A 14,293-nucleotide genomic window follows, 5' to 3' on the forward strand; every position below is an offset into this window, starting at 1 on the left:
AAATATTATTTTAACTTAGATACAAATGGAAAAAATATATTTTTGTTATGTTAGGATTTTTATTGGTGGTCGTAGCTTACAATTGAAGTAGGGAAAATACAGCTTTGTTCAAAAGATGATACAAGTACCATTGTAAATACATACATTTTAACTTGGATATTAAAATACAGTTTTGTTCAATTTTATTTTTTTTGAATAGTAAAGTGAAAAAAATATACAAAAGTTGTTGGTATACAATTATGATGAAAAACATAATAACAAAGAAATACAGACTTGTTGACTTTGAAAATTGAGTTTCAAATAAAAAGTGAGATTGAAATACAAAATGAGCAGAAATAATACTCACTTCAATTGGAATACAAATGTGACTTTGTCGGTATACCATTTCTATGAATACAAAATAAAAAGAAATACAAACTTGTATGTTTACATGTGACACTGAAACACAAAACGAGCAAAATAAAATACAAAATTTGTTTTCATTTAATTTATGTTCTAAGTGATCGATGATTGTGAGGTCGGTGGCGAGAAACACCAACAACGCCACCATTCTACCGACACTGATTAATAGCAATGGTCAGTCATGTATATGCTTGTATCTAGAAAATTGATTATTAAGTGAGATATCACTTGTAATCCTCTTAGAGAGTCATTAGAGAGGATCCTTGAGATTTTCATTATCCAAAACACTATATAAATAAATTTTTTTGAAAGATTTAAACAAACGAAATCGGTTAAAAACCCTAAAAATCGAATAAAAATGCATACCTTAATCAATGAGATTCTTGTGAATATCTTAGATTTTGCCATTGAATAGTGATCTAGAGTTTATTAAATCGTAAACATGATTTCAACTACAAACAACAATTTTGATCGATTTAAACAAAAATAAAATCATAAAACAAATCTTAAAAAATGAATAAAGATGCATACCTTAATCAAATGGATTGTGTGAATATCTTTATAATATATATTAATCAATTTCTAAAACTGTAACACTTTGAAAATCCAAGACGAGTCTTAGAGCCTAACGTAGGTGTCATGGAGTCTAAGCACCATTTTAAGACCTATTTTAATGAATTTAGGTCATTTAGATAGTTTAAGAACCACAACGTCCAATATTGTCCATGACGTTCGGAAGTTGGTTCAAAGGGGTACTAATGTGTCTTAGCTTATTTGACTAGCTTTTAGGAGACGAAAATTTATGAAAAGTGGTGTTAGGGTAGCTAATAGGTGCTTAAGTTGTTTCATGATCGAAACGTCCGGGTACGACTCCCCAAGGACCAACCATGGGCCCTTGAGGAGGACCCCTACAGGTTGAGGCAACATTGCCTAGGCAGTGTGCATCAACGGAACAAGGGACAACCCGTGTGTGGATCGACGGGGCATCGATGCCACCGTCGTCCCACACTTAGCCAATTTGAGGAATCCATCGCCTGCACAAGTGTTTGAACTTACCTACGGATGTGCAGGACGGAGAGGGGTCAGTGCGTCAACTCACAGACGGCCCGTCGACGGGGTTTCGTCTGTGAGGGTCTTGACTTTCCTGCACGTTTTAATGTTAACTCATTTAATTAATTAAGTGGTTTAGTGGTTACTTATGGATTAAGGGGAGACTATTTACCTAATTTAACTTCCATTTAAAGGCCCCAACCTAACTAGTCTAATTACAACTCTCAATACAAACTCTCTTCCTTCTCTCTCTACTTGAGCTCACCATTAAAGACTAGTAGGGAAAGGGGTTGGGCAGCTGGAAAGGAACGAATTCACCATCAATTCTTTATTAAACGTTAAGGTATGAGATCTAATTCACCTTTGAGACTCAAAGGGTTCCTTCAAAATGGATTTCAAAAGTTGAGTTTTCATGTGGGTTTCATCCAATTACGGAATTGATGTTGTGAACTGAATTGTTTATGGTTTCTTTAGGATATAATAGATATATTAACATGTATTTTGACTTGATTATGATCAATTGTGATGGTTTGGTTCAATTAGAAGATTATGATCCTTAACCCTTAACCCTAGGTTGATCTTGATGTAAATTGGGTTGTGATTGATTCAATTGTCTTGATTAAGGGTTAAATCACTATTAGATGATGTTGTCACACCAATCATTAACAAATTATAATGAATTGTTGTCTTTCATTCTAATCTTGAGAAGTGATCTAGGTTATGAAAATTGGCCTAAGTAACCTTGTTTTAAGCATTGATTTGGTATTGAATTATGGTGTAGTGACTCTTCTAGTATTGTTATCATGTTGATTATTGAATATGATGTTGAACATCTAAATTGGATTGAATTTGAGGTTTTAGGGTAAAGCCTAAATGATGAACTATGAGGAAGACTTGGTAAGTCTTGGAATCTCTATATTTACTTCCAATTGTGATTAATTGTGGTTAAGTCATGATGTTATATTGGAGTATGCCTTGTATAAAGATTGATAGGGTGGTATGATGTTGAATTGAAATTTCTTGATTATGGTTGTGAGGTTGTTAAGATGTAAAGGTTATAAGGGTGGTGATGAATACCAATGTGCCTTATTATGAAATGATATGTAATGTGTTAACCTCACTTATATGAATTGTGATGAAAGGACTTATACTTATACAATTCTTATTGAGCTATTGATGATGATGATTATACAAGGGGTAGACCCTATGACCTAAATTAAGCTATAATTGATAATTAAAGGCTTAAAGACATTTCAAAAAGGAATTTTAGCTTAGCACCAAGTGAACTAGATTGAGGAGTGTCCCTTCCCACATAGGGAAGGTAGGAGCACTACATTACTCTTGAGATTGGAGACTATAATGCATGGCGCATAAAGAGGGTCCCAACTATATCTCCTAGTTCTTGAACTATGTTGCCTCGATAGGAAGACTAGCTAGTGGATCCACGTAGTTGCTATGTTTCATATTTTGGTACTATCTAGGCAAGTTGTTATTTGTAGTTTTGATGATGTAACAAACTCAGGGACCTTGTGAAGGTACCAGGTTCTCAACATGAACAGCTCGTTGACTGCCAGCTGGAGAAGGTACAGATAGTTGGTGCACAGTTCCCAACCGCGTCAGAAAAGTCAGACATTTCCAACCAATAGCATGAGTTTAAGGAAAGGGACTTGTCTATACAATGTCATCTTTCTAAATATGGCTCTTTAGTTTTTGCAACTTGAAAAAGTACATTCAAGAACTCTTACAAAGGCTATAGAAAATCAAAGTGAAGAATCATTTAAGAACAACCAAAATCCAGGCATATATTTTGTGTAGTTGTTTGAGAATACATTCTTTCGGTCTTACATTGTAAACTGATCCTAAATCTATAAAGGAATCAGTGTGGTTTGTGTTGAAATTCTAAGTTGTCTAGAGTGATAGCTTAGTGGGTAGAATAACTTCTACTTAGGCTCATCAAGCAATAGAGTTATTTCTTGTTGGTGAGATTAAAAACTTTCTCACATTTGTGTAACTGGTTTTACTGTTGCTTGCAAAGATTAGTGAAACAGTTGTGAAAATCCTGTGAGACAGGTCGTGGTTTTACCCCTTGAGCAAGGAGGCTTCCACGTAAAACTCCTTTGCTGTTAAACTGCATTTACTTTCTGTTATATCCTTGTTTGTGTGTCAAGGGACCTGGTCTATTGACTAATAGTGGACGCATAGATTCTAACACAAGTAGTCCGCTTTCTTTCGATATAGGGTCTTATGACACCGGATTCCACACTAGATCATGTGGTCTATGTCGGTTAGGGCGAGATGTTCCCAAAAGGTAAAATGAATTAAAGGATTTGAACTCTAACTTGGATAACGTAAGGGGTCTAGCTTAGTCTATGGTAAGGATATGAGACTCTACCTAAGCATTGCACTAGTTAGCCTTTAGGGGAGTCTTTAGAGGATGTTCTTATACATGTTTATGTTATAATGATATATGATATGTACATGATGAACTTGCACATTGTTGATACTATATGTTGGTTAGTTCACTTATAAGTAGGTATTGGGTTATATTGTTAACATAAGATGAAATGTATATATAAATGTTATATTATGTGAAGTTGGACATTGGTCATGGTTTCTTGTTAAGACTACTTGATTGAGTAAGGTTATAGGGCTTTGCTTGGTCATTACACTTGTTGACTTAATAAGGATTCATGAGTAGTTGTCTTGCTTATTATGATATAATTGACTCTTATCATTCTTGTGATGTTATTCCTTGATGATAGGGTTGTAGTAAATCATGAGTTCAAGTATGTTGGGACACATATTACTTGTTTGAGTTAGTAAGAATGTGTAGGTGGTTGGTATGAATTGTTTTATTTTGCATTAGACTTTTAAAAGGGGTAAATTGACATGTTTTGACTTATAAATGTCCCTTTTTAGCATGTTTTGCTTTTGTATGTGCATAAAGTCTCATACTTAGTATATGTGGAGTACTAACCCCATTTTCTTCTCTTTTCCCAAATATTTTAGGTTCCGGTCGTTGAAGACTCATTCGGGACGACTTGAAGAAGGCTTGGATATTCTCTATCATCCAAGTGGGTAGTTCCTCACTTTCCGACGGCGATGCAAGTATCTTGCTTATATAGTTCCTTTGTTTTTCTAAGACTTTCATGTTCATTACACTTTCATTGTGTACGACTTGTATAAGCCTATATATGGATTCTTTACATTTGATGTAGGGCTATGCCCATATTGTGATAATCATTTAGATGGTATAAGATGAGACAATCTTTGAGACTATTTTTCTATCTTATATATATGTATGTACAATAAAAGTAGAAGGCTATGTAACCTTCCTATACGAAGGGTCTATGTATGCTCGATACGACTATATATTATGTATATGTGGAGGTCTATGTAAACCTCCAATTAGGTGTAATGAAAGTTTTAAATTTTTTCGCATTTTTCAACCTATGTATATAATGACTAGTCTTAGTCCTCAGAGAGGAAGACGCCGCCGGTTACATATAGGGGGTAAATCCGGATGTGACAAAAACCAAAAAAAAAAGGAAGAGAGAGGCGTGCTTGAAATGAAGAATATGAGAAGAATTGGAAGATCAAAATATAAGAGAGAGAGAGAGAGAGAGAACATTCTATTTTTTAAAAATATGAGAGAGAATTAATTGGAAAATGTGTAATTAACGTGAGATAAAATAGGAAGTAAATTAGGATACATTATCTTTTTTAAAATAATGACATTTTTGATATTTTTACTAATTATTTTAAAGTATGGAGATTTGTACTAAATATGTTTACTTTTTTTTTGACTAATTTTCTAATTTTTCCTATTTAATTTGTGTAGATTGCATTCTTTATAAAATGATGAAAAATCAAGTGTAATTGGTTTGATTTAATTTGGTATAAAATCATTACAAATCAATTATATTTTAGTTGGTTTGATATTAAAATTTTTGGATAGAACTTATTTCTTAAGTTTATAATGGATCTAATTTAAACGAAAAATTATATAAATACATAAATATTTATCGAAAAATTATATAATTACATAAATATTTATATCTTATATATTAATTCAATTTATATTTTTAAATAATTACTTTGGGGTTGTTTGGTTACTGGTTAGAGTTATGCAGATATTAGCTATGCAGGGTTTAGTTATGTAGGTATTAGTTATGCAGGGTTTAGTTATGCAAGTTTAGTTATGTGGGGTTTAATTATGCGGGTATTAGTGATGTGGATATTAGTTATTTAGATATTATTTAGTTACGTAGAGATTACAATACATGAATAATTAACTATTGAATATTAAAATTTATTATAAATTATTAATATATGTTATTTACAAAATAATAATACATGCTAATAAAATGTGAAATATATTGAATAATATATAATGTTAATATTTGATTAACATATGTACCGTTGAAAAATAGCATCAACTTCTAATATTAAAAAAATATTTATATTTGCATAAATCAATCAAAATGGTAAGTATGTGGAAAAAAAAGAAATAATCTATATCACAAGGAATAATAGCAACACATGTTGAAAGGAAACAATAAAGTTTCTAATTAAAAAAATAAAATAAATGAACAGAAATGAAAATGATGTAAATATAAAAAGAAATAAAAACAACAGAAAACAATAAAGTTTCCAATTAAAAACAATAAAATAAATTAATATGGTAAATATGTAATTTATCAATTTACTACATGTATAACTAATACCCACATAACTTATTTCACTTTCTACCCTGCATAACTTTATACATAGATTCCCTCATAAGTTATGTTGGTATTAGTTAGGTAGGACTACAAAAATGCAACCAAACATGACATAAATTATGTTGACTTTTATACCTAATACAAAACTTCTACCAAACATAGTAAAGCTAATGTAACTTTTTATACATGAATAAGATGTATCTTATACAGTAACCGAACGGCCCTTAATGTTTTGTATCCTATTTGAAATGAGATAAATTAAGATAGATATTCTTCTAAAATAGCCTAAAATGGAGTTTTTATTTGTGTACCTACCTAATCACACCCCTAAATTATATCTCTTATAACTCTCAATCAATCGGTTCACTTTTCGCCTCTCCTACGTTCAATAGATCAATGTCTCTCCTCGTTCTCCCTCTACCCGTTCTTTTCAATTACTTACCATCATTTGAATAAAATGAAGCACTACATATTCAAATTTTGAGATTTATAACTTATTTCGTCTATTTTTTAAGTTATGTATATGGTTTTATTTAGTTTTTAATAGGTATTTTCTTCTAATTTTGAATGATTACACCAAGTTCTTACCTTGAAAGCTCATAGATTTAGAATTTTATTAAACTATTTTGATGGCTAAAGAATCTTCAATTAAGTGGATTTTTAAACTATCAAAATAGATCTTGTTTTGATTTGAATTTCATTTGTGAACATTCGATTGCAGGATCATTTTCTACGATTGTTGTTGCTAGTGCTCATGAAGGCGGTGATTTTGACATTATCATCATTTTACTTTAAAAACATATACACACTTTATGTATCTGATACTACTTCATGTATTGATATTACTACATGTATTTGATGAATACCTCATAAATCTGTAATGTATCTAATACGTATCTATTAGTGTCTGATCAATTTATTTACATGTATCTACTGTGTATATACACTAAACATGTATCTATATGATACAATGACTATGATACATACTTCAATAAGTTTGTTTAGATACATTTAATTTAACATTTGATATAATAACCATGCAACAAATTTGTCATAGTTTGAATGATCGAATACAATAATAGAAATTTTGTATATATGTGTACCTGTTGTTTAACTTATCTTTATTAATAAAGTCTAATCCAGATACATTTTTTAAATAATGAGTAACCACTCAATAATATTTAAATACAATATATCAGTTCTAGATATATTCTAAAAAGGTATGATTCATATTTTTTTTTGTAAATTCTAGTCCAGATACAATAATACTAAAATTTTAATTTGATGCATTAATGAAAAAATCATCATCTATCAATAAAAGATGGGAAAAGGGTCAAATATGCCCCTAAACTATTTGAAAAAGTTTAGATATACCCTCCATTTAAAGTTTGGTCCATTTATACCCTCGCCGTCCAACTTTTGGTCTACATATGCCCTTTTGGGCGTTAGTTGGCCAACTCGGAATATCCAACTCATTTTACTTTTATTTAAATGCCAAATGGATTTTTCACGTCATTTTTATGTATTATCACTTGACATTTATATTCAAGGGAAAAGGGTCAAATATGCCCCTAAACTATTCGAAAGGCGTAGATATACTCCCGTTTAAAGTTTGGTCCATTTATACCCTCGCGTCCAACTTTTGGTCTACATATGTCCTTATGGATGTTAGTTGGTCAACTCGAAATATCCAACTCATTTTACTTTTCTTTAAATGTCAAATGGGATTTCACATCATTTATATATATTATCACTTGACATTTATATTAAAAGAGAAAGAGTTCACTTATTCCCTAACTATCCGACCCAATTTTAAAACACATATACGACTGTCTTTTAAATGGTTCAGTTATGCCCTTAATCCGACTCATTTATGTGTGAATTATTTTGTTATTTACATCATCATTGCCTGCTGCAGCTTGCAGTTGTGTCTGTAACGTTGTTGCGGTGAATTCCTTTTCTCTAGCCCTTGCCTGCCAGGTTTGCGCCTCCAGCTCTGCGTTGCGCCAAAACGCTTTTCAAACCTCGACTTCCTTTTCCTTTAGTTGTCGTGCCATTGATTCCTCGGCGGTTCCAATCAGAGCACGATAGTGTTCGCCATTTAAATGGTTCAATTATGCCCTAATCCGACCCATATAGGGTATTTAAAAAAAGGGTCGGGTTGTATAGATTATTCAAAAGATGGGTCGTATATGTGTTTTAAAATTAGGTCAGATAGTTAGGGGTATAAAAGACCCCTTTATCTTTTAATATAAATGTCAAGTAATAATATATAAAAATGATGTGGAAAATCCATTTGGCATTTAAAGAAAAGTAAAATGAGTTGGGTATTTCGAATTGACCAACTAACACCCATAAGGGCATATGTAGACCAAAAGTTTGGACGCGAGGGTATAAATTGACCAAACTTTAAACGGGGTATATCTAGACCTTTCGAATAGTTTAGGGGCATATTTGACCCTTTTACCTTTAATATAAATGTCAAGTGATAATACATAAAAATGACGTGGGAAATCCATATGGTATTTAAATAAAAGTAAAATGAGTTGGATATTCTGAGTTGGCCAACTAACGCCCAAAGGGGCATATGTAGATCAAAAGTTGGACGGCGAGGGTATAGATGGACCAAACTTTAAACGAAGGGTATATCTAAACCTTTTCAAATAGTTTAGGAGCATATTTGACCCTTCTCCCATAAAAAATATAATTCATGGTATTTTACCCAAAAATGGTGAGTCGTTACACACATGATTTACTCCCATTTGATTTTTATAAGTATACATAATTGAATATATATATTTTGCATGTATACAAGTTACATGATTTGAATGTCTCAAATGTCAGATACATGTATCTAGCAAACTAAGAAGGGATAGCCATGCAACAAACCTACGTCATAGTTTAGATTAAGCAGATATAATTTAATCTTTGTATATGTATGTATATCTATAGATTAAATATTATTTTTTAATAAATCTAATTCAGTAATATATAAGGATAAACTACATTATTAGACATACATCACTATTGGATATTCTTGTCTTACCTTTACATTCAAACAATTACATATATTATCACTTTTAATATTTTATACCATATATTATAGGGAAACTTTCACACATAGCCACTTAAGAATAGACTAATTACTTTCCGTAGCTATAGTTTTGTTAATTACAATTCATAGCTGCATGTTACATGGAGGAGAGAGGCGAGCGAGACGGGGGAGAGAGAGGAGAGAGGGAAAAGAGTGGGAGAAAGGTGAATTGTATATGTATATCAGTCAGATAATTGTATATTATACATATGTATTTGTATATGGAAAGCGAGATTGGGAGAGGAAGAGAAGGCGAGCGCGACTGGGAGAGGGAGGAGAGAGGAAAGTGAGAGAGTAAAGAGATGGGAGAGAGGTGAATTGTATATGTATATAATTGTATATTATAGATATGCATTTGTATATATCACAAACGAGATTGGAAGAGGGCGAGAGAGGCGAGCGAGATTGGGAGAGGGAGGAGAGAGACGATCGAGAGAGGGTAGATAGTGGGAGAGAGGTGAATTGTATACGTGTATAGTTAGATAATTGTACATTATACATATGTACTTGTATATTCTGGCGAATTATACATATACAAACGTAACTAATTATACAAACTCGAAGTCAGCCTACGTAATTAATGCATAATGTTAGTTGCGAGTGATAACTATAGCAAAATATAATTATGATGAGTAATTAAATAGTATGAATTTGCTTAACCACATAATTTTCCCTATATTATTGATGATACAATCAAATACCATATCCCTTAAAATTAGGATTCATTAATCATCATTACATTTAAAGTCCATAATTAATAACAATTTAGTAACAATCAAATATCTTTCTCTCTCATCAACCTCCCCCAAATCTCCAACTCCGTTAAATCTCCCAAAACCTACACGACAGGTAAAAAAGGATGAAGCACTAAAAACACCATGATATATTGAAGAGAACTATCAGCCTTAAGGAAGTTCCATCCTCAGTATAAATAACCTCCAGAACATATCTTAATATCATCATATGTATTTATTATGATATTACAATATATTTGATTATTTTCATATGTATCTAACATGTATACGTTATATTTTAATTTAGAGTTAATAATGTATACATACCCGATACAAGGAATGTATGTTAGCTTTTATGATTATTCTTTCAACTTTATTTATTTCATATTTTGTGTTTATTTTGAGATACATTGTTATTTAAATTTTTGTAGAAACATGAAATGTAAATTGTTTTTGTCAGTTCCTCACAAAAGGAAGTAAATGTTTGAGATTTTTGACTTTTTTTTTCTCGAGAAAGTTGTTATATGCTACAGATACTCAAAGGTTGGTAAAGGGGGGATATACTCCACTAATAGAACAATTTGGTTATGCTATATAAATAGACATATGTTTGTAATGTATCTAGCTATTGATATATATCAAGTATGTGTATCTGGAAGAGGAAGCTCGAAATTTCGAGAAATAAATTCAAACTTCTAAAAAGAAAAGTTGTTCACTTTGTTGTTGCTCAAAAGTAAATGGAAGAAAATTGATTTTTTAAAATAATCTTTTTTAGAATTTGTTAGATTAGATATACTCAAAAACTGCTAACGGGTTGATTTTAATTGAATATGTATCTTGTTTTGTCAATTTCGCGGATACATTTATCCAACCAACGAATGTGGTACGTGAAGTAACATTTGAAAGTAATCTGAATACTAGTAATTAGAATCTAAACTAGTGGGATTTATGTCGATTTCTCTATTTTTAATGATGAGTAAAAAGTCAATAACAAAGTTGAGGGCCATCAAAAAATTTTAATAAGTTGAGTGCATGTGATTGATGTCAAGAATTTACAAAGCAGAATGAGAAGACTTGTTCAATCTAAAATGTGTAGAGATGGTTTTTTTCAATCTTTTTGAGAAATTGATCTCAGGCATTTGTATATGCCTAAAAGTCAAATTAGATTCATACAATATAGCTAAGTTTTGCTAAGTTTAAGATAAATTCCTTATATTTGCATGTTTAAGTTGTAATTATGTCTTTGTGCTAACCAATGTAAGTATGTGTTTTGTAGGGTGAAATTGTGTGAAAATGGAGCTTAAATAAAGTGAATTGTTTGGTTCCATGCCACGAAGTGGAGGAGTGAAATTTTATTTCACTTGGTAGTGAGATCTACAACACACTTTTTGGGCAAAAAAAACTACATCAATTTAATTTGTAGGATTTTTTTCTACTCTTTTTCATCTTTTAATTCTTTAATGTATTTGAGAATCAAATCTTGAGAATTGGATTATGAGTAGCTAAATCCTATCTTTCTATGTCGCATCTACGATTAATTGCTAAGTATTGAAACTTTAAAAATGAACTTTGGTTATCATTATGAGTTATTCTTGTGTTCTTATTTTCATTATCTTAATGTTTAATCACCAATGGGATTTTTTTTAAACTCGTGAGAGGAATTGATGGATAGATCGTGGAAAATAGAAAGCAAGATCATTCTTTGTGAAAATAAAAATTGGTTTGTATCTAGGATAGGGATATATCTAGTATACCTAGCTCGAGTAAGAAAGCTGAAGAGAGCGTAATGCTTCGTAGTTGATAAAGTCTATCTCGTCCGATGATGCAGTTAAATTATCAATTTTTAAAGACGGTTAGAGATTCGAAATATCAAGATCGTATTATTAAACTCGTAAGTTAGTAAGTTGCTAACTAATTGGAGTCTAAAAAAAAGACTTTGCATGAATTTATAATAAAATCGTAGCCCTAGATTTCCCAATTTATTGATAATTGAATTAAATCTCAAAGTTTATGCGCCGCTAATGTAGCGGCTTGTCGAGCATTTGACAAACTCACACCATCCATTTCAAATAGGTTTTATCCCCTGGATACTCGAGCATACCACTAAGAGGGAAATTAAAAAGAAAAATGTGTTTTGAAGAATAAATACATATTTAACAATTCATATAATGGTTGCCTCACTAAAAGATGTTTTTCAACTGAATTAATAAATTCTTACCTAAAATTAATAATTAAAATTAAGTAATTGACAAAATCAATTATAAAAAAGTTATTAAGTAATTATTTGCATCTAAAAAGTTGACTTTTTTTTTTTAAAAAAATGTTATAGATCCATTGAGTGAATGGATTGTCCATTGAGTTAATACATGAACTACTTACATTCATTTATAAATATTATCTTGGTTCTATGAATCATTTTAGATACAAATGTATCTATTAATATGGACATTTAACATAGTGATTTTTGAAGTGATTTCATACTATAAATAGGGTTGTCATTCATTATTGTAACTTGAAAGTGACACAAGAAAATATTTGAATAAGATGATCTTTAAATTCTACTCATATTACTTATGTTTTACAACAATATGAAGTTCATTTAGATTTTAGAGTTGAGTCACTTTTGACTTTTTTTTTGGATTCCTAAATTTAATGTTTTTCTTAATTTTTCACCGAGTGTTCAGTATTTGGTATCCAAATTGGAGCCCGACTAAATACAGATTAGTGCCAGGAAGTCCTATATTGGGGGATGAAACCAGTGGCGGAGCAGGAGAATTTTTTTTTTATCAAGGGCGTCAAAAAATAATCGGGTGTGGCTGTCAAAATAAAACAAAAAATATTGTGCTATTCGGGCATGAAATCCAAAGCTCCTTCATTCAAATGGACATCCATTACCACTACGCCAAAGGCATAACTTTTATTAAGGATGTTCAATTTTAAATATATATCCTTTAAATGTAGAATTTAACATACACACACACACAGACTCACACTATAATATTGCAACGAAAGGTACTAAACCCTAAACCCTAAACTCCATGACATCCTCATTTCTCTATTTTTTCTATCTCTAGTGTCTTACTCTAAAAATTGTGCTAAAAAATAGCCACTAACGGCTCTAATTTCATCTCATACGCGCACTGGCGGAATGACGCATGAGTTGCCAACAGAGCTCTGCAGACCACCGAATGAATCTCAAACGGGGAGCCTGAATGATAGCAACAAATTCCATCCATCCACTCGCTCTGATTCATCTCACAACTCCACGAATTTGAAAAATACAGACGCGATCAACACTGCGATTTCAGTCAAAGAGTTAGAAGGCACACAAAATATTATTTCCCTTGAAGTTAGTGTTTTGATTCAAGGAAAGTGATTGGTAATATGGAATCTCCTAGTCTAGATCTATATCATACCAAAAGTTCAGTTGATCTCATCGTTCCAATCGACAGTAACCGAAAGGCAATTCTAGTCGCAAATGAATCGTCAGAGCTACACCGTCAAATTTGAGCTACCTTGAGTCAAAATCATTTAGATTCAACTACTGGGATTACTCCCGTTAAGAGGAGGTACACCTCATAGAAATTTCAAGCAAGATGGATGAGGGATTCATCGGAAGGATAGATTTCGGCAAAATTCGAGCACAGCTCGCCAAAGGTCAAACAGAGTTTGGTATTGGGAATTCTTCTCCAGTGGATATTCACTTAATTGAGATTTCAAGTAACTTAGATGGAGTAGTCAACAATAACAAGAATTCTGATCAACCTACTGACACTTTGATGAACTCGAGTAAAGGAACAAGTCGCGATATGCAGAACATTGAGAGGGATAATACATCCTAGTTCCACAAGATAACAACAATGTGCAAGTAGGAGGAAATAGAAAAGATGCACCACCAATGCCACTGATGCAGGGTGAACAATCAATGCAAGATCACAATGTAAACAAACAAAATGGCAACCATCAAGTTTTAAAGAGACATGCTACTAAAAATAATTCTGAAGAGGATCAATCTTCAAACTTTTCTTTTGGTTCTAGATGTAATGTAATGAATGTAATTCCCTCTCCTTTTTTTGGTACACTGCAGGATACAACTACACACGACAAGTCTGGGAAAGTTAATCAGGATCAACAAAAAAGGGATGGACTAGATTTCAGCAATCTCAACATAAGTCACTACAACCAACAAGGTAACTCAATTCGTAATAATATGTCTCAAACTGATTATACTAACACTGAAGCTCATATACACACAAGTGTAAATGAGCAAATCAATAGTGATAGTAACT

The sequence above is a fragment of the Solanum lycopersicum genome, chromosome 5 (genome assembly GCF_036512215.1).
Source record: "Solanum lycopersicum chromosome 5, SLM_r2.1".
Lineage (NCBI taxonomy): Eukaryota > Viridiplantae > Streptophyta > Magnoliopsida > Solanales > Solanaceae > Solanum > Solanum lycopersicum.